The sequence below is a fragment of the Lissotriton helveticus genome, chromosome 10 (assembly GCF_964261635.1).
Source record: "Lissotriton helveticus chromosome 10, aLisHel1.1, whole genome shotgun sequence".
NCBI lineage: Eukaryota > Metazoa > Chordata > Amphibia > Caudata > Salamandridae > Lissotriton > Lissotriton helveticus.
In genome coordinates this window covers 2,496,747-2,521,352 of record NC_136071.1, presented here as the reverse complement: position 1 = coordinate 2,521,352, position 24,606 = coordinate 2,496,747, and positions in this window count along the sequence as shown.

Below are 24,606 nucleotides of genomic sequence, written 5' to 3'. Positions count from 1 at the left end.
CACCGCTGCCCTCGAGCCCATTTCACGTTGGGCTTTGACTGTGGATGTCTGCTTTGTCCTGTTTGCGATGCGGATGTCCACGCATATGCTGGTTTTCTTGAGTGCGTTCTTCTGAAGGTCAAGATGTCCCTGGTTCAGTCCCGGGTTTCAGCTCCGTCGAGTGGTTCCTTGATTCTCGCATGTTGAGTCTTGGATTCGACGGACTCTGCTCCTTGTTGGGCCAGTGCTTTCCGTTTGGCCTTCTGTGTCCACATCTGTGTCGGCCGCTGTGCCCCGCTTGCGATGGGGGTGTTTGCCTGGCTGCCGCATGTCTTCCCCAGGTGTCTTCCCCTGCTGTCGTGGTGGTGTGGTCTGCTCTACCTGGCACTCCTGTCCTGGAGGGCGCCTGGGCTGTTTCCTGGGGGGCGTTGAGCTGTTGGGGCACTCCTCCTGCCCTCCGGGTGAGTACTGCGTAGCGGTCCATGTTTCTTTCTTTTTTTGTCGGGCTTTCCTGCTGTCTTTCTTTTACAGGTGGTCCTTGGCTCCCTGCCTGTGGCCAGTGTGGATCTTGCCTTGGCCTCGGCGGGGCGGTCTTCTCTGCCCGGCGCTAGTGTTCTGGATGGGCGGTTTTCTTGGGGGGCGATGAGCTGTTGGGGCGCTCCTCCTGCCCTCCTGGTGAGTTCCGCGTACCGGTCCCTGTTTCTTTCTTTGTTTATGTCCGCCTTTCCTGCTGTCTTTCTTTTGCAGGTTCCTCCTTCGCCGGGTCCTCGGCTCCCTGCCTGTGGCCAGTGTGGATCTTGCTGTGGCCTCGGCAGGGCGGACTTCTCTGCCCGGCGCTGGTGTTCTGGTGGGCGCCTGGATGGTCTGTTGGGGGTGGGGGGGGTGCTGTTGTGTCCCTCTTCCTGCCCCCCTGGTGAGTACCTTGTATCGGTAGTCCCTGTTTCTTTCCTGTTCACTGTCCTTGTGCGCTTTGTGGCGGTTGGGGCTGTGTATGGGTGGGTTGGCCTTGCTGGACTTGGTTCCGTCTTTTGCCTACTGTTGTCCGTGCCTGGTGCTGGTGGGTGTCGTCCTCTGGGCGTCTCCCTGCCGGTTGTGTGGGGTGTGTGCTGTTTTCCTGCACTGTTTCCTCCGCTCATGCCCGCATGTCGCGTGGTCTCCTGTGCTGCCTTGGCTCTTCGGTTATTGCCTTGGTTTGCCTTCCACGTGCCTCCTCGGCTGCTTGTGTTCTGTTGTCGGGGCGGTGGGCTAGTGCGTTTTCCTGCCCACTTGGAGTCCTTTTCTCCTCCTATTGGTTTTCGCCTTTGGGGGGGTTCTGGTGTGTTTCTCCTGTGGTGGGGGCCTCATGCTTCGTGTGTGTTGGCCCCCTCCTTTTGGCTCTCTCGGGTGTTCTCCTGCCCGTCTTTTTTGCTGCTGGGGGGTTGTGGTATATAAATAAATAATACCGGATCTAGGTTTTACTGGACATAGCAATAACAGATAGCTCAATAAATAAGAGTCAAGATTCGAGGTAGTAGGAGTTTGCAGGTTTAATACAGCATAAAGGACAGGAACAGGACAACCTGCACGGGAACAGGATGGCAGCGCTGCCGGGGGCAGGATCAGAATCGGCACGACCTTTAATAACAGTGCACAAATATATATACTAAAATAGTTACATTACAATGAATTACAGTAGGCGGAGCAGTGGGTGTGGTCAATAGCAGTCGCGAAAGATAAGGGTGAAAATGGGTGTAACAGGGGCGTATACATAGACATGTGATGTAAACGTAACAGAATATGTCATAAATGGGGCGGAAACATGGAGGGGGCTACCTAAGGAGCCGGGACCTCTAACCTAGTGGTGCGCGCAAACTGACAATGACGTGTTACTAGGAGAAGCTGGGGGCTATGAACTCTGTGCTAGGAGCAGAGACTGAAGTCTGGAGAGTCAGGGCGACATGTACCTAAACAGTATCTAGTATCTGATGTTTAGAGAACATGTTGATATAAACTAAGAGTCAGGAGGGGAGAGGCTAACGGACTCTAAGACTGGAGCATGCATTATTCTACATGTAGTGCGTGATGAAGAATATTAAATGACCATTAAATGCAGTATTTCTCTTACATGGAGACGTAAAGGCTAGACAATGACGGAAACTATTGATGCGATTCAGTAGCTTAGGAATGCAGAGAAGGAGGACTGGACTGATAACTAGAATCATAACATACTCTTGGCAGACTCGTAGGCAGAGCCAGGCTGAGCCAGGCACTGTGAGGCAGGAAGTAAGTGAAGGGTCGAGGATACAGGTGGGGGCTGTATCGCTCCTCAGCGAGGCTCAGGAGACAGGAGCTGAATCTGGTGTCCGGGCCCTTTTGAGGCCTAGAAACGGGGACTTTACAATAAAATAACGTGCACACTGAGAAACTTGGCAACGTAACTTTACATAGGCCTGATACTCGTAGCTTTCACGAGAACTGGAAACTGGCATACTAGTGATGGACACAACTGTAATTGCGTCTTTAATCAAACATGGGGGATACATATGCATATTTAATCATGCACACATAACATAAGATGGAGGACACGTAGGGACACAGAACATGGCAAAATTTACTTTTCCACATTCCCTCCTTGTCACTACGTTTCCATCAGGAAACATCAATATTCATGATACCATCTATCATTTCATACAGTATCATTTGCTCGTCTCGAGTTTTCTTGGAACTGGATTTAGGACGGGACTTGGGACTAGGAACACATGATGTAGCACAAATGCCGCAAATCGCAGGGCCACATTGTAAACAGAGGCAGCAACTGAATATGATCGCTACTGCAATACCTAGAAATGACAATACTTTCCATCCCCAGGCGGAAATTATATTCCAGAACCAACCGGACCATGTCCAGGTGCCTGGATCTTGGTGTAACATATGGGCAATTTTATGGAGTCTGGTAATAGCTGAATAAACAGACGGCGCGTTATTAGGAATGAAAATGCAGCAACTAGATCCGATGACTCTACATGCCCCGCCCCTATCGGCCAGTATGACGTCAAGGACGAGACGATTCTGGAGCACGACAATTCTCATAAAGGATTGTTCTTCGGTTAAGTTACCTAGAGCAGAAGTAGTCTCAATCACTATGCTTCAAGTGTTCTGGTTAATCTACGTATCAGTTTACTATTTACAACAGTACCTAAGTAGGGGAAGACACCTTTATTGATATCTATGTATTGTTCTAGAGCAGTTTCAGTATAATCGACAATCGGGAAATTTCTCTTGTGTCTAGTATGTACTAGGAGGGAATTCCTATGATAGTCAGGTGGGGCTAGGAAAACTGGTGGCAGTAGGAAGGCAATGTAACATGTACCCTCCCAATCGAGGGGCAGACGAACATATGCGGTCTGACCACAAACAAAATAAGAATGACGTGAAGCTTTGAAAATAGATTTCCTACTGTCACTATACTTGACAATAGTAGTACAATCACTATGGCCTACATGTACGGAACCATTATTTCGGACACATAATTCACCTTTGACTGGTAGTACTGAAATAGCAGGTAAGTCTGGAGTAGAATCAGACTGAACATTCAGGACCATGAAATTCGAAGAATAATTACCTAGATTATAAACTTCATTCTCTAGATCTAACCCTGTTCTGTGGGGAAGACCTTGCTTGTCTGGGAAACATGTACTGTTCAGAAAAGACATATCTGTTGAGGATGACGTTAACGTGGACCATGCTCCACACGAACCATTATGTGAAAATGGATAAGGAAAGAGTGGCAGAACTCCCTTCGGTGTCTGGAAAGGGGGGAGTCGACCACACACCCAACAATTTGTGGCATTGCTGGTCTGGTGTGAATAATGTAACATGCGGATAAATGAGTTATTACACATAGCAAGACGATAAGAAAGTTCTTGAGGAGGCAGATCACTAAACGTGTGCTCTACTGTAACATTAGCAGACTTATTTACATGAGAAACTGAAAAACACAAATAAAATGCATAACTGGTGCAGGAGATCATAATGCTGAAATATAGCAGAAAACATAAAATAATAGTGCAACTTCTAGAGTTCTCACTAACTCTCTCTCTGTGGGGGTCTATTATATACATGTCAGAAACCGGTCTAACCGTTTCACCTAGGGGAGGACTTAGACAATCAAACTGGCTGACTTATTTTACTAGACCTTAGTTTAAGCTTATACTCCTGCTGCGGAGTTTTCTCTAACAGGGAAGGGTTCGTAGCAATGTCTTTTGCGGGACAGTCCTTAAGAATAGTACTTTGGCAGTCTTTAAGATCCTCGGAAATGTTCTTTAAAACAGGTTTCAATCCAAAAAATCTTTTCACATGTGACAAATGGACCCAGCCCTTCCTGCCTTCCAGCTTGACGGCAGTACGGGTGGCCAGGAGGACCTGTCGGGGTTCCTTCCAGCGAGGCTCCAGCGGACTTGAACGATCAAAGTTCCTGACCAAAACCATGGATCCGGGAACGATTTCATGCGGTGCCACCTCGGTATTGTCTGGAAATGCGGCAGCAACCTGTGAACGACAAGAGTTGAGGGCAGACATCAAGGAAGCTAGGTAATCTGTCAGCATATTACTTGAAACATCGGTAATACTTCGAGGTCTAGGTGTACCCCACATGTTAGGGGGGCGGCCGAATACGACCTCATAAGGGGACAGGCCTGATCTGGAATGTGCGACCATGCGCATATAAAATAGGGCAACTGGCAGAGCTACTAGCCAGTCCACACCTTTCTCTTTACATACTTTTGCGATTCGGATTTTCAGGGTCTGATTATGTCTCTCTACGAGACCGGCTGATTCTGGATGGCGTACACAATGGAACTTCCACTGGTACCCTAACAAAAGGGAAACATGTTTCATCAACTCGGATGAGAATGGCTGGCCGTTGTCAGAATATACGACTCTAGGGAGTCCGTAGCGGGGGAAGAATTCACGAACCAACTGCTTGGCAGTGGTCGCGGCTGTGTAATCTGGGACTGGATATGCCTCTGTCCACCTGGACAAAGCGCATACCACTACAAGGACATACTTGAAACCTCGACATCGCTCCATCTGAATATAATCCATCTGGAGGACTTCAAAAGGGTGGTCAGGGGGCTGGAATCCACCTTGTTCCACCGGAACACTTTTACCTGGATTAAACTGACAACATATCATACAGGTACGGACTTTCTGCTTGGCTGCAGCTCGTAAATGCTTGTTGAACCAAATGTTCTGGATACTATCTAACATAGCTTTTTCTCCTAAATGTGCTGGACTATGTGCGGTATTGATAATGACTTGAACCATGGAGTCGGGGAGAAACCATGTGGCTTTACCCTTCGTTACCCATCCCTGATCTGTCTGGACCCCTCCTTGTTCGGACCATTTCTTGATTTCCTCGGGAGTAGCATGTAACTGGATATCTATGACATCTTGAGTGGGGTCCTTAACTGTCATACAGGTAGTCAGATCTGGAGTGTATGTCGGTGTCTTATTTACTGGAACGTCTGGTGTCTGTGCTGTAAGCTTGGCTGTGCGATCTGCTAGATCATTACCTTGAGAAATAGTGTCAGTAACTTTCGTATGTGCTTTGCATTTCATGATAGCAATGGATGTCGGTAAGTGTATGGCATCTAACAGAGCTTGAATAAGGAGACCATGCTGAATCTTGGTTCCATGAGAAGTCATGAAACCTCTCTCCTGCCAGAGCACTCCGAAGTCGTGTACGACTCCAAATGCGTAACGTGAATCTGTGTAAACATTAACTTTCAGGTTCTTGGCGTGTATGCAGGCTTGTGTCAGAGCAACTAGCTCTGCTGCTTGAGCAGACAGGGTGTCAATACGATGTGTTTCAATAACTTCAGTGTCAGTAGTCACTGCATACGCGGCTACTAGTTCTCCTGTACTTGTTCTCATACATGAACCATCCACATAAAGTGTCAGGTCGGGATCTGGTAATGGAATATCTGTCAGATCTTGTCTTGGCTTAGTCATAATGTTAACTACTTCCACACAGTCATGTGTGACAGGATTTGAAGTAACTGACGGTAACAGTGTTGCAGGATTTAGAACGTTGCAGCGTCTGATTTCTATGTGTGGCTGGAACAGTGTCAATTCATAACCTGTTAAACGTGCAATTGTCAAGTGCTGAGTCTGTGTTCGGTTTAAAAGAACTTCCACGGAGTGTGGGACTTGTACTGTCAAGGAATGTCCTAATACTATGGAATCACTTTGTCTGATAGCTAGTGCTGTGGCTGCAACTGACTTGAGGCACGCAGGCAGAGCCTGGGCTACAGGATCTAATGTGCTCGAAAAATAAGCACAGGGCTTGTATTGTCCTGCTTGATCTTGTGTGAGAACAGATAATGCTGTACCTTCGCGTTCAGTGACAAAAAGTGTAAAAGGCTTACTGTAGTTCGGTGTAGCTAGAACTGGAGCTTGGCATAGAGCTTTCTTTAACTCATTAAAACTAAATGTATGTTCAGATGTCCAAGGGAGGACAGTCGATACGGCTGCCTCCTGTGTCGTTAACTGTATCAGTGGCTTAGCTAGAAATGCATACTGAGGAATCCATTGTCTGCAGTAAGAAGTGAGGCCAATAAAAGCACGTACCTCCTTCTGGGTCTTGGGCTGAGGAAGACTCGCTATTAACTGGATACGGTCGGGTGTCAACTGCCTACCCCTCTTGGACAGTAAGTGGCCTAAATAGATCACTTGCTGGACACAGAATTGAAGCTTAGAAGGGGACACCTTGTGCCCCATCTCGGCAAGGAAATACAAGACTGTAAGGGATGCTCGCTCGCAAGCACGTTCAGAACGGGCTGTGATCAGTAGATCATCGACATACTGGAGCAGGGCAGTGTCAGTTGGCATGTGAATATTGTCTAGTTGTCTCTTAAGTGCTTGACTGTAAATACTAGGACTTTCTGTGAAACCTTGAGGAGCTCGTGTGAACATATAGCTCCTTCCATTTAAACAAAATCCGAAAAGGAACTGGCTGTCTGGATGAATGGGGACACTGAAAAATGCGTTCTTGAGGTCTATGACTGTAAAAAATGAGGCTTCAGAATCAATGGCTGTCAATAGGGAAGAGATATCTGGGACAACTGGGTACTGGGGAATAATACATTTGTTAAGTTCCCGGAGATCAATCACTAATCGATATACTGGGGGTGCATTTGGATCAGTACGTTTCATGACTGGAATGATCGGAGAATTACATACATTGGAGTCAGTTTCTACAACTACTCCTTGAGCGATGAGCTCGTCAATAATTTTGGATAAGGCTGCTACAGCCTCAGGTGGCAATCTGTACTGCCTGATTCGTGGTAACACTACACCTGGCTTGAGAGTCACACGATGGGGTGTGATTTGCATGAAGCCAACATCAGTTGGACCTTGTGCCCATAGATGCTGCGGAACATTAGACAATCTCGGATCAAAATCTCGTAATACATAGTGACCCTTGAAGTCACGTAGGAACAATCGTATTCCCTCGGGGGAGCAGCATATGACTGCACCTAATTCTTTCAGTGTCTTAATGCCTAACAGATTTTCTGGACATGACTTCGTAAGTAACAGATCAGTAGTGCGGGACAATGGACCTACTTCTAGAGTAACTGGCTGAGATATCTAATTTATAATAGGCTTTCCTGAAAATCCAAGGGAAACATTTCTTGAGCCTGAGAGCGGAGCCCCTGGAACTTCGGCGTGACTAATGGTGGTCCTACTTGCCCCTGTATCAATCAGAAACTTTCTGTCTTTCCCTAATACTTGACTATGAACATAGGGACCCTCTTGATCTACAGGCATCTCGATGAGAGGCAAGCCTACCTCCCTCTCTAGGCTGTTTCATGAGTACGGCTGATACTCTGGATACTCGGACTGCGCATACTGGTACATCTGCTGTGTAACATGTTGTGTTGCAGCAATAGGCTGCGGTACTGGAACTGTCTGTTGTGCATTCTGTGGCTGAGAAGTCTGTGAAACTTGTTCTTGTCTAGGCGGACGTGGTCTTTCTCTAGTTTTACCGGTAGCTATATTGTGTTTCAGAACTGCACACTCGTTTATGAAATGACCTGGCTGTTTACAATAATTGCATGTCCCTTTAACGGGAGCTGTAGGATGACTGGCTTGATTCGGACCCCTCTTCTGACTGTCTTGAGGAATAGATTGTGCAACTAGTACTTTCATTTTCGTGTCTTTCATACGTTTTCTTTCATGATCTTGTTCTTCTCTGATTCTATTCTGGTGGTATTGGAGCATCTGTAACATCTGGGACGGGGTATTAGCTTGCCAGGTACTTTCGACTTTCAAAACTCGATTCTTAACTTGTGGACTTGAATTCTCGACTAATTTAGTAACAAAAAGATGAGGGTATGACTCGCTACTTGTCTTGAGGCCACTGTTTATACTAAAACATTTCTCGAATCTAGAATAAAAATCACTAGTGTCTTCGTCTTGTTTCTGTTTACAGGCTGAGATTGCATCCCAGTCTTCCTTTTTCGTGGCTAATAATCTTGGCAAAACTTGTATTAACAGTTCTGGTAATTCCTTACATTTCTCTCCTAGACCGGTACCTGGTACTCGTATCTTATCTTCAGCTTCTAGAACTGCCCAATCGATCTTTTTCTCTCCCACCTCCCAATCTTTTTCCTTGAGTTTTTCGTATACCCCTGCGGGCAACAGGACCTTTAACATTTTAATAATATCTGGATACGTGTATTCTCCCATACGGAGCATGTCTTTTAATTCTCGGTGGAACCCTGCTGGATCTTTATCATGACAGGGAATTAACTTTTTCATCTCTAAGAGTTCCATCTTTGTAATCGGAGTGTAAACAAACACTCGTTGCATTTCACCATCTGTTGTCCTAACTGGGTGTACTTCTCGTAACCGATTCTGTCTGTCTATGTAAAACGGTTTACTTTCTGGAGGTGAGACATGAACAAAATGCGGGTTCAAAAACATACTATATTTGTGGCGCTGTTCTAGAATGACACTAATTAAATCGGTACCTAAACCTTTCCATCTATACTGGAGTAACTCGTTCAGGACATCGTGTAACGGACCTGGATCAGAATGTTGACCCTCATACAATGTAATGAGGTGCTGGATCATATACATACCCACCAGTCGCTGCTCGGCTGGGGGCAATTTCAGGAACATTTGTGCCACTATTTCGTCTGGAAAAGTGGTAGAATCAGTAATCCATCGGACTGCTGATCGGGCTAGTTCTTGTTCATGCATAGTACTTAACTCACTGTAACCGATTCGTGATTTCAGAATGTGATCGGTAGCTTGAAATACTTGTTCCAGAGAATCTTGTTCTGGTGCTGGATGATGTAAAACTGACTTGTGTTCTAGGCGCAAATGGCGATCTGGAAATCTAGATTTTCCTACATACGCTATTCTAGTGGGATTCTCGTCCTCTACCTCTTCAGTAGAGTCATTTTCTTTCTCGCTTACTTGTGCTGCTTTACGTTGTTCGTGTAACTTTAGTATTTCCTTACGAATTTTCTTGTACATACTCTCTATACTACTGATAGTCTTGTGTTTACCCTCGGCTATATTATCACTCCACCTTGTCAGGATTTTCATTTCGGCCGGATCTTTAGTCGGGTAATCTTGTTCTCTTATTAGACAATTAATCAGAAACTTTAATATCATGAGCTGGATCTCAGCTTTCCTTTGAGACATGGCTTCGCCAATACTTTCTGGATCATCCCCTGTACGGATGAAACGATATATTCCGTCTAGATCTCCTTTCATATCTGGTAGGGTGTCTAAATACCCGGTCACCCGTCTTACACGGATGGAATATATTACTGTACTATCATCACCTGCAACTGGATCATAGCGGCATTCGGTGAGAGCTCGTCGGATTTCTGCAACGGACTTAAATTTGGGCGTACGCTGTAACGCACATTCATGTAACTCGGCCAACGTTCTACGTTGGTGCGGTGGCGGGGTACCAGGAGGACCTCCTCCTGCGGCCCCTAAACTGGAATCGTCGACTGATACTCTTCGTACCAGCGCGGCGGGAAATTGTAATGTAGGCTGGACCGGGGGTACCGTAGCAGGTACTGCAAGAGGTGCCCCGGTGTCTGGGGGAGCAGGAATTGCCTGATTTACAGGGACTGGCGGAACAGGATTTGCATATTCCGGGACTGTGTCTTCCAAATAGGACGAGATGAAAATATCAGCTGCGGTCGGTTTGTGACGTAGCTTGGTCGGAACTAATGGTGGCGGAAAATTACTGGATGCCTCCGGGGTTGCTTTTGGCAAGCCCTCGGCAAGAAGAGGATACATACCCTTGATGAGGGCATGCCTCTGTCTGTCTGACTGTTCTGTTTTAACTCGTTCACCTATCTCGATTAGTTCCCTTTCCTCGGCTCGTTCCAAGGATTCTCTACTTAGTTCTGACTTTCTGATTTCTTTTTCGGTTCTTTTATGAGATTCTTTGCGCCATAACTCGATGGCATCTTTCTGTGACTGTCTGGCTTTCCTTTTCCATAATGCTTCTTCTACTCTCATGATGCACTCGGCATCCCACGTACCTGATACGGGCCATCTATACTTTTCTTCTAACTCTTTGGTATACTCTACCCATAAATCTAGATATAATATGGCACTTATGCCATGCTTCTGATACATAAAATGACCTGGACTGTCCCTAGGCGGGACAGGAACTGCTGCTTCTAGCAGACCTTTTCTAGTTTTTAACTGACGTAATTTCGAGAATAAGGGCATGACTGAACTGTAATCTAGACACAATACAATACACAATGAACACGATAATTACTTCACATTCATACCACGACATTAAAATACATGAAGAATATTTAAAATAACAGTTCGAACAGAATACTACCTGGAATACTGAAAACAGAATACATGAATTTTCTCGAGAACAGAACTGACTAGAACAGAAACTAGATGCACTGCTGAAACAGTACGAAACTTACCGGTCTCATAAAGAGACACGTCAGGACCCGCATCCACCGAAGTGGACACTTCGTTTTGGGTCTGTGTACCACCAACCCACGGACCAGAGTCAATTAGATTGACCCTGTCTAGATACTACCCCAGCAATGGTACTCACCGGGCAGCAAGAACGGAAGGCCTCGGACTGGACTGGACTGCTTCGACGCCGGACGGACGAACTTCGGACTTCTGTTACGGGTGGGCCTCCGGATACCTCGGACCTTGGACTCTCGGCTTGGGCTCTGGTCGGGACTCGCCGCGTTCCTCCACCGCCTCGTCTGGATGCTGGACCGCCACCTCCGTCTCCTCCGTGGGCCTGAGGGATACTTGAAGCAGAAATATCTGCACGTGCACGGTATGGTTCCGTCACGGCTGCAGAGGGTCAGGGGGCCGGCGTGGCTTCACCGGCGCGTGGGGAAAGGGCAAGTCCCTATTCGGGCGCCATTATGTGGTATATAAATAAATAATACCTTTGGGGGGGTTCTGGTGTGTTTCTCCTGTGGTGGGGGCCTCATGCTTCGTGTGTGTTGGCCCCCTCCTTTTGGCTCTCTCGGGTGTTCTCCTGCCCGTCTTTTTTGCTGCTGGGGGGTTGTGGTATATAAATAAATAATACCGGATCTAGGTTTTACTGGACATAGCAATAACAGATAGCTCAATAAATAAGAGTCAAGATTCGAGGTAGTAGGAGTTTGCAGGTTTAATACAGCATAAAGGACAGGAACAGGACAACCTGCACGGGAACAGGATGGCAGCGCTGCCGGGGGCAGGATCAGAATCGGCACGACCTTTAATAACAGTGCACAAATATATATACTAAAATAGTTACATTACAATGAATTACAGTAGGCGGAGCAGTGGGTGTGGTCAATAGCAGTCGCGAAAGATAAGGGTGAAAATGGGTGTAACAGGGGCGTATACATAGACATGTGATGTAAACGTAACAGAATATGTCATAAATGGGGCGGAAACATGGAGGGGGCTACCTAAGGAGCCGGGACCTCTAACCTAGTGGTGCGCGCAAACTGACAATGACGTGTTACTAGGAGAAGCTGGGGGCTATGAACTCTGTGCTAGGAGCAGAGACTGAAGTCTGGAGAGTCAGGGCGACATGTACCTAAACAGTATCTAGTATCTGATGTTTAGAGAACATGTTGATATAAACTAAGAGTCAGGAGGGGAGAGGCTAACGGACTCTAAGACTGGAGCATGCATTATTCTACATGTAGTGCGTGATGAAGAATATTAAATGACCATTAAATGCAGTATTTCTCTTACATGGAGACGTAAAGGCTAGACAATGACGGAAACTATTGATGCGATTCAGTAGCTTAGGAATGCAGAGAAGGAGGACTGGACTGATAACTAGAATCATAACATACTCTTGGCAGACTCGTAGGCAGAGCCAGGCTGAGCCAGGCACTGTGAGGCAGGAAGTAAGTGAAGGGTCGAGGATACAGGTGGGGGCTGTATCGCTCCTCAGCGAGGCTCAGGAGACAGGAGCTGAATCTGGTGTCCGGGCCCTTTTGAGGCCTAGAAACGGGGACTTTACAATAAAATAACGTGCACACTGAGAAACGTGGCAACGTAACTTTACATAGGCCTGATACTCGTAGCTTTCACGAGAACTGGAAACTGGCATACTAGTGATGGACACAACTGTAATTGCGTCTTTAATCAAACATGGGGGATACATATGCATATTTAATCATGCACACATAACATAAGATGGAGGACACGTAGGGACACAGAACATGGCAAAATTTACTTTTCCACAGGGTCCCCTGTTGCTCGGGCCTTCCTGCTCTGCCCTTGTTGCGCCCCTGGTGGGTGCGCTTGTGCCCTTGGAGGGGTGTACGTTCCCTCTCGCTTCCTGCCTACACACTGGTTCCCTGTTTTTCCTTTTTGTGTTCTGGGGACACTTCTGTTTTCCCCTGTGTGCCTTGGGCGTGCCTCTTTGGTTGGCTTGCCCTTGACCCTTGGTTTGGGGTTTTTCTTCCTGTTCCCCTGGCCTGTGTCCTGTTTGGGGGTTCCGGTTGGGCCTTGCCGGGCTCCTGTTCTTTCATTTTCCGGCTGCTGCGGCTCCCTGTGCTTTCTGTTCCGGGGTTCTTGCTGGCTTTCTTTTCTGTTTCCATCCGGCCTCTCCCTCTGGTGCTTGCCGCTTGGCTGGGTTTGTTTGCCGCTTATGCTGTGCTCTGCTGCTGTGTTGCCCTGTGACTGTGGCTTCTGGTCCTCCTGCTGCGTGGCCGTCCCTGGTGGGGTGTCTTCCTGCTGGGCCGTGGCTCGCTTTTGCGGCCTTCTGTCCTTCGGTTCCTGGCGTTCCTGTGGGTTCGGTCCGGGTTCGTGCCTGTGGTTTTCCTGAGGTATCCGCTCCTGGTCGCCTCTTGCTTCCTCTGTGGGTGCTTTGCTTGGGCCCTGCTCGGGGCTTCTGGCTTTCGGCGGTTTTCCTGTGTCCTGCCCTTGTTTCCTTGTTGGGGGGGGGGAGGGCTGTTGGGCCCTTCCTCTGTCCTGGGGGCGCCTTGTGGCTGGGTCTTTGGCTCTGCCTTCGGTGGACGCTTGTTCTTCGTGGGCCTGGCTCCTGGGCCACTCCCTGTCTGCCGTTCCTGGCTGTGCTGTGCCCTTTCCCTGCTGGTGGGTTTTGGGTGTCGGTCTCCCCGGGTGTGTGGCCTCTCTGCGCTTTCCTTTCGCCCCTTGGTTCCTGCCCTTCTGTTGGTTTGCACGGGGTATGTGCCTGTCTGGGTGCCGGCCCTGCCTGCCTTCCTGCCTTTTTCTCTGTTGGGCGCTTTTTGCTCCCGGTGCCTGCCTTCTGGTGGTGTCTCCCCCTGGTTTCCGGGGGGGGGGGGGGTTGGGTTTGTTGTGCCCTTCCTCTGTGCTGGTGGGTCTTGGCCTTTTTGGTGGTGTTGGCTCGGGTTTCTTCTTGCCTGCTGCCCTGTTTCCCCTCTTGTGCCCTGTCCTGTTGGCCGTGCCTTTTCGCTCCTTGTGGGGTTTGGATGTCTGCCTCCCCTGGTGTGTGGCCGGGTTTCTGCTTCCCGCCTCTCTCGTTCTGCCTTGGGTTGCGGTTGGCTTTGCTTCCGTTTTGGGGCTTTGGGGGGCCTGGCGTTGGCCCTGTGCCCCCGCGCGGGCTGTTTTCGGCCTCTGCACTTTGCTCTCTCGTTGGTGCTGGGGGGTCCCTTCCCGCTCCTTTGTTGAGTGGTGCCCCTTGGGTTTCTTTGGGCTCCTGTCCTTTGCTTTCGGGGCCGGGGTTTTTCCCGTGTGCTCTGGAGGCCGTGGCTCTGCCTTTGTTGGTTTTGCCTTTCCGGTCCCTGTTTTGGCATCCTGTTCGCTTTGCGTTGGGGTGCCGGGCTTCCTCTGGTTCTCTTTTCTCTGGGGGGTCTGGCTGTGGTTGGCTGTTGTGCCTTTCCTGTGCTCCTTCCTGGTTGGGGGTTCCTTTTTGCCTCTCCCTCTGGGTCTGGGTGGTGCGGTGTTGTGTGCCTCCTGGCTGGCAGGCCTGCCTGTTCTACGGCGGGTTTCTTGGGGTTGGGCTGTGGGCCTTGTTGTGGGCCTTCTGCCTTTGGGGTTCAGCCTTAGGTGGTTCCGGGGTGTGTCCCTTTTTCCTCCTGGGGGTCGGTTCCTCCTGTCCGGTTCTGGGGTTTTGGTTTCCCTGGTTCCGTGTGGGCCTGTGTTGTCTTTCTTGCCTGCGCCCTCGTTTTTGCCCCGGCCTTGGTCGTTTTTGGGGCGCCGGGTTTTTCTCCAGGTTGGTTGTCCGTTTCGGGGCTGCTGCTCTGCGGCGTCTCTGCGGGGGTTGGCCTTTGGTTGGTCCTGCCCTGTGGCCGGGTTCCTCTGTGGTTCCCTGTTGCTGCCCTCTTTTTGGTTCTGCTGGAGGCTTCCCCTGCTGTTTTGGGGTTGTCCCTCTGCTTTCTTCCTTCCTGTTCCTTCGGCTCCTCCGCCCTGTGCGGGATGTTCTTTTCTGCCCTTTTTCCTTTGGGCTGGTTTGGCCTGTTGGTCCCTGGTTGTTGGCAGCCTGGGTCCGGGGGCTTCGCCCTTGGGGGTTTCTCGCTGGTTGTTTGCCCTTTCCTGGCTCCGTTCTCTTTTGAGGCGCGTGCGCTTCTCCTGGGCTTCCTTTGTTCGTGGTGGGGGGGGCCTGGGTTTTGGCTCCTCTGCTTGCTCCCTTGGGTGCTTGGCTGTGCTTCTGTGCATCCCTTCTGCGTGGCGGTCCCCTTCTGGCCTTTGGGGTCTTGGTTCAGGGCCTGTGGGGTACTGTTTTTTGGTCTGGTACCCTTGTTGTTGGTGGGGTTCCGGCAGGCCGGGTTCTCTGCTTTGGTATTCTCCATATTTTAAGGAATGGGACGAGGTCAGGAGGGACCTGGGGGTAATGTCCTATTACTTACCGGTAATCTTCATTACTCCTGGTCCCGTTGACCTCGTCCCATTCCTTACTTCCCTCCCTCCCTCCCTTGCGGCCGGCCTTCCTGTTGTTGGCTTGGTATTTTCAGGCTGCATGCTGGGTTGGTACCGCTTATGTACTCCCAGTGGGAGGGAGCAGGTAGGGTATCCCAGCATGCTCCTTTTCTTTTTTTCTGTCATGGAGATGGTTATCTCCATATTTTAAGGAATGGGACGAGGTCAACGGGACCAGGAGTAATGAAGATTACCGGTAAGTAATAGGACATCAATTAAACCACAGTGGCAGGAGTTAACTAATAAAAACAAACAAATACTGACTCTATGTATGGATTTTTAAGTGACATGTTTTTGTTATGGAGAAAAACGTGACCTTTAATTGCAGGTCCCTTTTATAAAAGCTATAGTTAAAAGACCACACCAATTACAGTCTTCATTTCTTTGAGACCACCTCTATTGCAAAAGCCGATCTCTAGAGGCAAATATGAGTGTACTGTGGTAATATGATAGATTCTGAGTAACAAAATACCTCTCTGCGGGGTTTATTGCAGTGTAATAGAAATGTTACGTTATATCCAGGGCCACTGGAATTATGCGATTGTGCAGCTGCAGCGATTTTAGCATAATTATTGATTTGCCGCATTTGCCACATAATCTGCAGATTTTAACAAAAACATTTTTTATTTCTAGCTGAAACGGTTCAAAAGTGCTAAAATGCAGCATCATGCGTTGCTGCGCAGTGGAAGGCCCTTCGCAAAACTGATGATAACTGAATATTGCTATTTTTGGGTGTTAAAATGGTACTGATGAGATGCAATCAAAGACCATACAGTGTTACCAAGTTTAAAATGATGAAATAATGAAGTAATACTATTACAAAATGTGCCACAGTATGCCACTTAATTTGGCCCTCTCCTGACGCATAATTCCAGTGGCCTTGATTATATCCCTAGTCCCTTTTTCATAGCTTCTCATAATAAATGGATTAGGCCTATTGCTTAAAGTAAAACTGATTTGAATCATTTTAGAGAGCTAGCAGGTAAGCTAAAGTCTTTTGAAAAAAGTACAGCCTATGTGCCTCAGCCTCTTCCTTTCCTGAGGCTTGCCTGGTACTGCGACGAGCTGGACAGCGCTCAGAGTCCGCAAGTCAACTGACTGTAGTGACTGAGTAATTATGGTCATTTATTATCAGGCATTTGAGAATATCAGTGCTGGGGCCTCTCACATCCTGTTTGGGACAGTTGGGGCCCACAGTGCCCTTCTATTTGTGGTGCTTTGCAGCAGTTTTAAGATCCTCCTAGGGTTTCTTGTTGCTCAAAAGGATGTTATTTCTGATATTTATATGTTTCCCACGTCTTCATTGCTCGATTTTGCTCTCGAGAAAGTGTCACTCATAGCCTTTGAATGTCACTCATAATTACACTAATATTATGAAAATGTCACACATAGGCAATCTGAAACCTTGGCAGCTATGCACTTACACACAAGGAAACTGTGAATGAATCCCTTTATGAGTGCACAAATGACTTGAATAGGAAACATATTTTTACACTTGTAAAAAAGCTATTTACATTAAATGTATGCAAAAAGGGTTGGGGAATCAAACCCTGTATCGGTGTACAGAGCATTTTTCCACATATTGCTTCTCAATCACATTATATAGACTTCCCTGTGTTTTGGACTGCTAACGTGATTTTTGTCATATGTTGTAGTAGAATGTATTTTCACCTTTTTGGACATTTTTTGAAATGGGGATGCAAGTATAGGCTCTTCTGAATCTTGATAACATGTTTTTATTTGATTCATCTTTAGCCAGATGACCTTCATAAGAACTGGAGTGGTATGAGCACATTTAGAGCTCCTAGTGGTATTCGGAATGATTTTTTTTTTTTTGGCATGCCATGTAAAGAATGTTATCACGGTTTATCATTTGCCAAATGATTACCCACAGAAGTTTGGCTTCCGCTATCTTTATTCTAAAGCTTGCAGTTTCCAGTGGAGATGGTGTAAGGATGAGGCGGAGGCAGGAACTGTAGTTAGAGATTTATTGAAGAGAAGAGAGCCGTCCAGCCAGGGGGAAGACACAGCAGCTGCAACTGCCAAGTAGGGAACACTCGGGCAGAATCCTCAGCACATAGAACTACTACCACAGATGACATCACGTGGAATGCTGACAGTGCAGATCACCACAGATGGTTTGTGGTTGTGTTGGGTAGACTGGTGTATTACGCTTCCTCTTGTTTGGCTTCTTTTTAGTAAGGATTTTGAGAGTTCCCATGGCGTTATCGGGACCACACTTGGTGCTGCTGGGTAAGGTTATGTGGGACTACACTTTTGTGAGTTTTGTAAGGGTGGTCTGGTAACAATGTTAGTCACCACTGAGACTATACCAATTGGCACCCATTAAATGTTTGGGGATCAAAAGATCACCATCAAGAGTGTCTGATTCTTTTGTTGGGTCTCTTACTATTTAGAGCACGAGCTGTGCATTGTCAGTACACGTGTGGAACCCAATATTGTGATTTAAAAGTAGATTCAATTGAGGCTCTGGGTATATATTACATTATATTTTTGGGGGTGCTGATCCCTTGGGTGGTTTAGGTTGTTATTGTCTTGGCTGTGCTGAACTCACCCATGAACGTGTATTCATTTCAGACATCCAGTGAAGGGGAGAACTAAAGGAAAACGTTTGTATTTTGCCAACAGGCACAAACCAAACTTCTCTTATTCTGACAAAGGTCAAGCCAGACATATTTAGGCAACCTGTTGATTCCGATAAATTGAGTAACCTATTTCCAGACATTCGTACTTGACACAAATAGACTGACCAGGCAGAAAGGAAACACTATCTAAGATGTAAAGGACTACCATGACTTATTGCTGGTCAGATTCACAATATCCAGTGCTCCAAGTCCTGACAAATTCCTTTTACCCTTTTTGGTTGGAGACAATGCAGAAACCTATCAACATATATATGTGGCGGGCCCAAGCTCTAGTCGGCTCTGTGCACAGGCAGCAGGTCTCTGGCTTGAGAGCTCCTGACTGGGTCTGGACCGTGGGGGCCCCCTCTATATATTCTGCAGGGGGGCCCCCTCAAGTTTCGTTACACCACTGGCCACAACTCTGGAGAGTTGCGGCAGATGCTGCTACGTGTCCCTAAAAGGGGAGAAAAAAAATTGCAGTCAGGAAGTATCGGGAACACTGGAGGGTGCTTGCAGCTGGGTGGGGGTATTGGGGTTTTGTTTTCTATCTTTACTGATTTTCTGTGGACCATTACTTCTCTACTTCTCCTCCCCCAATAAAAAGCCTAACCAGCACCTTTACCCTTTACAGCCATAAGCTTATTTTGTTGTCGGTAAACAGAATCCAGGAGTTAAAGGGGCCCTTTTTCTCCTCCTTAAGGCGTTCGCTCAGTCATTGTAGGACTCACAGGGATAAAAAACTCCCCGCACTATACTTCTAGAAAGTAATTCGACACGGACATATATATATCATTTTCTTTCTTATTATTTGCTTTGCTCCTTCCCCCTTTAAAGGGCGGGTGGGAGGAGATAAGTAACAAGAATTCCCCTCTTCACAAACGGGTTAGAATAACCCTAGTAAAACCCGGGTAGTGGAAAACGGCGAGGGTGACCTAGATTATGTGCGCCACTATTTACTAGAAGTGACGTATTTGGGCCACAGAATCACCAACCCTGGGTGTGGTGATGAGTGTTTCCCATTTCTCTTACTAGACTTGAAGAAGAAACTCATACTTACCGCCACATTTTGTTTCCCTCTTTGAGCCTCCTGGTGGCCCCTCCTGAAAGACATGGATGTGCTGAAAGAGAAAACTACAAAGAAGACTTCAAAGAATACCACTGAAGAGCCAACTATTCTTAAAAGACGTACTATCTTTAATTCCATGTCATAAAGACAATAAAAGATTCCACCATTAGGAAATATATTCAGCCTCCTCGCTTCTATTTCTGCCCACCTCTCCCTCATTTACTTTGTGTTAGTATATAAGTACCCCATTTGTCATAAAAGCAAAGTATTTGCCTGGACAATGAAAAATGTCCTAGCTTTTGTAACAGAAATGTTCTATTCTATCAAGGACACGGAGGCGAGGATTAGGCTCTTCTTTCTTCTTTCATTTTAACCAGCAACCTTTTAAACACACAGTAAATCATCAAAAGGACTTCATTTCCCATGAAGCCTAGGGACAAAATCATCAAGTTCATAACAAGTCCATAAGCCAATCAGGCGCTTTCTGGGACGATAATAGTCAACGATCCCTGCTGGACCTCCTCTTTCTTCCTGCTACAAAGCCGACTGCGGAAGATCTTTAATCCTGCTTCGAAGACTCTGTCCCTGCGGGCATAATAACCTGCGTGCGAAAACGCTATCAAACACATCATTATAGCAACACACATGACCGACCAGGAAAATGCTTTACTTACGTCTGACGCTTGTCTGATCGTTCCGGGCGGGTCCATGTGCTTCCTGAGGGAGGGCTAATCCTCACCTCTGTGTCCTTAATAGAATTGAAACTTTCCGTTACAAAAGCTAGGACATTTTTCATTCTATGTCAGGACCCGGAGGCGAGGATTAGGCTAGTTCAAAGCTTATATACTACTAGGGCCACTATGGAGGAGACTGGTTTGAAGTAAAACCTCTTGAAGTTTGAGTCCTACAGCCAGTCAGCCGCATTCAAAATGTCCTCCAAGTGAGCCCCTAGCATGAAAGCCTTAGATCCCATGGCACCTCTCGCTGAGTGTGTCTCGAAAACCTGAGTATCGATGCTGGCCTCCAGCATCACCAAACTGACCCATTGTGCAATGGTTAAGTGTTGAGACCACTTGAAACGGTTTCCTCAAGGCAATTAGGAGTCGATGTTCCCCATGTGGACGCACATCCGCCGTCATGGCCTCGTAAGCCTTGATGCATCTGACGACGCAGAGCTTGGGTGAGTCAGGAAAGGCCGGGTAGGAAATCACCCGAGACTGACTTTTGGTACGTCTGGACACATGGAAGGTGACCCCGTCCGAGGTGAAGGACCTCCTCGAATATGTCCAGAGCCCTGACATCCGAGGCTCGTCCACAGGACACCAAACATAGCAACATCGCCAGCTTGGAAGAAAGCTCCTTGCGCGTCAAGTACTTGTTACTGGGCCATTTGGATAGTAGGTGCAAGACCCTATTTACATCCCAGAGTTGAATATCGTGGTTCTGGCGGAAGAGAAAATCGGATACCGCAAAGGAGCTTCCTTACCAGCAAATGATCTGCCGACGGATGATCCACCACCACTGTATGGCCAGCCAAGATTGCGGAACGGAAGGTATTTATTGTTCTGTACGCAAGGCCTTCTGAAGCCAGATGGGCTAGGGAGTTGAGGATGTGAACAACATCTGCCCCCACGGGATCCAGACTCCGCTGCAGACACGAACCCATCCATCGAGACCAGGCTGACCAGTAGCGTTTAACCATACCATCTGCCCAGGCCCGGGAGAGGAGCTCCGCAGCATGACCCAAAAGTCCCCGGACCTTCCATCGAGTCCGGTAATCCTCCATGGCATAAGGGATACTGAATCATTCACTATCAGGGGATGTGGATTGCTGGCTGGATCGAGCAGGAGATGAGGGAAGTGGGGGTAGACGGATTGGAGAAGCCCAAGTGTGAGAAAGTGCCCTCTTTCTGCATGGTTGCCCCCACTTTTAGCTGAATTGCTGATGTGCTTTGACTGCATTGAAGCCTGAACCCAATTGGCAGCCCTGGCACCAGGTCAGCCACTATTAAATGGTACCACAGGTACCCAGGGCACTGTGACCAAGGAAGACCTCTAAGGGCTGCAGCACTTATTGTGTGGCAAGTACATCTCCTTCAGCCACTCCACCGGACTCCACTGGACAGACCACAGCTGTGTCCACTTCAGCTTCAGAAAGACCACGACTCACCACCATCCGCAACAGGTTCCCCGCAGGAGCTGGAACAAGATCACCCCCGACCAGCTCACCACATCCCTGAGCCAGAACCCTCCCGCCAGCTCAACGGACCCCAACCAAGCAGCCAACAACCTCACACAGTGGATCACCAACTGTGCTGACTACCTCGTACCTCTGAAAAACCACCCCAGCAGGCCCGGCAGCAAGAAAGCCTCCTGGTTCAACGACAATCTCAAGAACTCCAAGAAGAACTGCCATACCCTCGAGAAAGCCTGGCGCAAAGACCCGACTACAGACAACATGACCGCGCACAAGCACGCCTCCCGCAAACACCACCAGCTGATACACACCACCAAGAAGACAGCATTCAAGGAATGACTAGACAACAACGCACACAACAGCAAGGAACTCTTCAGCATCGTCAAAGAGCTCTCAAACCCCAGTGCCGGAAACAACGACATCACTCCCTTACAAGACCTCTGCGACTCACTCGCCTCGTTCTTCCACAGCAAGATCGCCAACATACATGTTAGAAAGGCGACCCCGGGGGAGGCAGAAGATGTCTGACGGACCACCCCTAGGTCCACCTCTCCGTCGAGACGTAGCCGAGCGTTACCGAGAGGCCTCCTGGATGAGGGCCCTCTCCTAGGATCGTACAGCAGAGTAATCACAACACTACAAATGGACACCACACAGGAGGTCAAGTTCTCAAGCTTTTATAAGTAATAAAGGTTGCGGGTTCTTGGCAGTATATACAGACGGATCGAGGGATCCGTAAAGTCTCGAAAAGGGGGGTAAGGTAGCGGGACAGTCTAGCTTCTGGGCGGAGGAAGGGATACCCTGCGCACAGCTCTCAATCCTCGAGCTGGGGGGTTCCGAGAGGTTCGAGCCGCGGCAGCGCCAGCAGGCTTACAAATGGTTTCAGCAAGGTAGGCCGCGGCAGCGCCAGCAGGCTCTCAGATGGTTCAGCAAGGTAGGCCGCGGCAGCGCCAGCAGGCTCTCGGATGGTTCAGCAAGGTAGGCCGCGGCAGCGCCAGCAGGCTCTCAGATGGTTCCGCAAGGTAGGCCGCGGCAGCGCCAGCAGGCTCTCGGATGGTTCAGCAAGGTAGGCCGCGGCAGCGCCAGCAGGCTCTCAGATGGTTCCGGTTACCGGAGATGAGTTCGTCTGGTGTCGGCCGTGACAGCGTCAGCATGGCTTCCAGTCCAGGATACAACTGGCGTCCTACTCCGGGGCTGGCCCAGATATAGGATGGAGGTCCTTTGATGTCCGGACCCTCTCGCCTGGGGGTCAGAGGGGCCGGGAAGATGGTGTCCAGACACCCAGCAGGGGGGTGGAGCCAGCGCCCAGGGAGGCCGGAGGGCGATCGATACCAGGCGTCCCGGGACGGCTGGAGGGCCATCAAAACCCCTCTCCCTCCGGGATCTGTCGAGTGGCCACTCGACCATCTGGGTGGATCTTGGTGCCTCGATGTCGGGGCTTCGCTGGGGTCTGGGCTAGGGGCGAGGCCACGTGGTCGTGACGTGGGGGACCCAAGATGGAGTCGGGCACGGCCTCGTGCTTAGGTCGTGATGGGCCTACGCTGGAGCCAGGCCGGGAATGGGGATCCGGGGTGATAGCCGGATCTGTGGTGTTGGGGCGTGCGGGGTCGGGCCGAAGGGGCCGCCGAGGTCCGGAGGAGGGCTGATGTTGTCCTGGGCCCGCCATGCGGGAGGGGTAGGACCACGCCATGAGGCCGGGTCCAACACGCGTCCCCCCCAGCTGAAGGCAGGGGAGAGTCACCCATCTTCTTGGGGGTTCTCCTCACCGAGGCGGAAGAATCTGGACAGGCCGTCAGCATTGGCGTGGTCGTTGCCGGGGCGATGCTCCACAGTGAAGTCCATCCCCTGCAGAGCAATGGACCAGCGCAGCAGTTTCGGGTTTTCTCCCCGCATCTGCATCAACCAACGCAGGGGCTGGTGGTCGGTCTGGACTCGGAAGTGGGTGCCGAAGAGGTAGGGCCGGAGCTTCTTGAGTGCCCACACCACGGCAAAGGCTTCCCTCTCGATGGTGCTCCACCGCTGTTCTCTAGCCAGCAGCCGCCGGCTGATGAAGGCCACAGGCCGGTCGATTCCTTCGGGGTTAACTTGGGACAGAACCGCCCCGATGCCGTGCTCCGAGGCGTCGGTTTGGACTATAAACTCTCTGCTGTAGTCGGGGGCCTGGAGCACAGGGGCGGTGCACATGGCAGTCTTTAAAGTCTCAAAGGCTGTTTGGCACGCAGGGGTCCAGTGCACCTTCTGGGGTAATTTCTTTGAGGTCAGTTCTGTGAGGGGCCCCACAATGCTCCCGTAGTCTTTTATAAATCGCCGATAGTATCCGGTGAGCCCCAGGAAGGCTCGGACGGCGGTCTGGGTGACCGGGGGCTCCCAGGCCCGGATGGCGTCTATCTTTGGTTGGAGGGGAGCTACTTGGCCGCTCCCCACTTGGTGTCCCAGATAGGTCACTGACCCTTGGCCTATCTGGCATTTGCTGGCTTTGATGGTTAGTCCGGCCTGCCGGAGGGCAATCAGGACCTTCCAGAGGTGGGTCAGGTGCGCATCCCACTGAAGGCTGTACACCGCAATGTCATCTAGATAGGCGGCGCTGTATTCCTCTAGTCCGGCCAGCACCTGGTTCACTAGTCTCTGGAAGGTGGCCGGCGCATTTTTCATGCCAAAGGGCATCACTTTGAAGTGATAGTGGCCATCAGGGGTCGAGAAGGCCGATCGCTCTTGTGCACCAGGGGTAAGGCCGATCTTCCAATACCCCGCCGTGAGATCGAAGGTGCTGAGGTATTTGGCGGCCCCTATGCGATCGATCAGTTCATCCGCCCTGGGGATGGGATGGGCGTCGGTCCTGGTGACTGCATTCAGTCCCCTGTAGTCAACACAGAACCGGAGCTCTGGAGCGGTTCCGGGGGAGGCGGCTTTAGGGACCAGGACAACGGGACTGGCCCAGGGACTGTTGGAGGGCTCGACTACCCCCAGGGCCAACATTTTGGCCACTTCCGATTGGATGCAGGCCCGAACCCGGTCGGGCACTCGGAAAGCTCGGTGTTTTACAGATGGGCTGTCTCCGGTATCTACATCGTGGACACACCACCGGGTGACCCCCGGCGTGAGGGAAAACAGATCCGCAAACTGCCCCAGCAGCTTCCGGCAGTCTTGTTGCTGCTCTGGGGTTAGGGTAGGGAAGAGCCGGACCCCTTCGAAGGAGCCGTCTTTCTCGGTGGTGCTGAGGAGATCTGGTAGTGGCTCGGAGTCGTCTTCAGCTCCGTCATCGGTCGCCAGCAGCAGACTCAGTTCAGTGCGTGCAAAGTGCG